The following is a 2313-nucleotide window of genomic DNA, read 5'->3' on the forward strand; positions in this document are numbered from 1 at the left end:
GTATCAAGTCTCAAATACAAAAAGTTGACTGTAATTCACTATTGGTTCCAAGCTCTTGCAACTTATCTATACAGTACCAGTCAATATTTAACCACCCCACTTCTCATTCATTATGTTTTCTTTATTTTTATGATTTTTTTACATTGTAAATGTAATATTGAAGACTATATTAAAGCTATACAGGAACACATGCTGTAAATTAAAATGATTAAACAAACCAGATTATGTTAAAATTATACTTTAGGTTCTTCTAAATAAGTATCACATTTATCTTTGAGTTCAGATCTGCAGACTCTTGGTATTATAACCTCAGTGTCTTCATGAGGGAGAATCACCTGGAATAGTTTTCTCAGCATTTTGAAGGAAGGAGTTCCTGGAGGTGCTGAACAATAGTTGCTGCTTTGAATCACCTCAAATCACCATCTCAGTTCATCAGGTTTAGATCAGGGGATTAATGTGGAGGAAAAACACTGTACTGTTTACTACATAATTCCATATGTGTCCCTTAATTGTTTTAATGTCTTTCATATCTAAATATCTAAAATGTAGAAAATAAATGTAATAAAATATAAATAAATAAATTAAAGAAAAACATTGAATGTCTTTTTACTGTTAATGAAAATCAGCATTAATATGAAAACCACTAATATTTGGTAGGTAGGTAGGTAGGTAGGTACATAGACAGACAGACAGACAGACAGACAGACATATAGATAGATAGATAGATAGATAGATAGATAGATAGATAGATAGATAGATAGATAGATAGATAGATAGATAGATAGATAGATAGATAGATAGATAGATAGATGCATAGATATTTTGTAAATAGTAGATTGATACTTTCACTCCTGCCCTCTGGTTGTTGCTGATGTCCCTAACAGTTGTTTTAGGGCTTTTCTTTAAAGCACTCACAATGTTTCTGTCATCAAATGCTGTGATTTTCCTTGGTCTACCTGTTCATCACTTGTTATCTAGTACACCAGTGACGACTTTCTTCTTTAGGACATTCCTAATTCCTAATTCCATTACTGTACTGCTCTGGCTATGAACAAAATTTGTGCACTAATGATTCTGATTGATTTTCCATCTTCTCAACAAAGGGATTGAGCTCACTGTTCCAATATTTTGGTGGCCACTGTAGTCTTTAGTATGTTTTATTATGTCCAAATTTCTGACTGTTACCATCTATATATATATATATATACCATCTATACCATCTATATCTATAATATTAGTGTTTTTACCTAAAAAGGCACTACATATGATTTGAGCAGATACAAATAAACATAAATACAGTATTCAGTATTAAATACAGTATTTCTCCTGGATGATTTCCCTCAGCCAGCATGTGTATATTATGTTCAATTCCATCAGCAGCTCACCTGATTTACCACATTTACAAATGTACCAAACCAGGTGCTGATATGATGAGAACTAGAAATAATGGTAACACTTCCTATGAACCCTGTATTCATACTGCCTTATGAATGCATTTGTAATGCATCATAAAACATGCATAATACCTTATAATGACTGTAATAAGGCTGTTAAAACGTATTATGATGACATAATACAAGTCATAATGCTTTATAAACATGGCTATAATGGGTTATGCATTTTTATAAATATTTATAGCCATGTTTATAATGCCTTATGATTGCATTATAATATGATATGAATGTGGTAATAGAGTTTAATAGAGATGACATTCATAGAAAGTGTTACCACTTTTTCATTACTGAAATTCCCACAGGTGCCTAACACTGTTGCACAGTACTGTATATATATATATATATATATATATATATATATATATATATATATATATATATATATATATATATATGATATAACCTTACAGTTTTTTAAATTGCGTTTGGGTCCATAGTACCTGATTGTGTTTGTGAGCCTCTGTGCATTGGGAAAGCATTGACAGTACATTGACCTTAGCCTAGAAGTGACCAGAAAAGCAGCTGACGGGGATTTGACTGCAAGACTCCAATAATCCCAATTCTGCAGGGAAATCATGATGGAGGCTTTGAAGGTGACAGGCCTCACATCGCTGACCAGACGCATCCTTTAATTTCTATTTCGTGTTCGGGCCATTTTTCAGCTGCGGCCGCTAATCCTTTTCAAATCAGACCCCCTCTTCGTCAGTGTCAAGCTCCCATAGAAATAGTGTATTGTACCAATGGTGTTCAATCACACATCATAGAAAAACAATTTGTCCCTCCCCAGGCCTCCGCAGATGGCGGCCTAGTGATTGACACTGAGGAAAACATGACTGGATATTGAACTGTTTGTATCCGA

Source organism: Astyanax mexicanus, chromosome 14, assembly GCF_023375975.1.
Source record: "Astyanax mexicanus isolate ESR-SI-001 chromosome 14, AstMex3_surface, whole genome shotgun sequence".
Lineage (NCBI taxonomy): Eukaryota > Metazoa > Chordata > Actinopteri > Characiformes > Acestrorhamphidae > Astyanax > Astyanax mexicanus.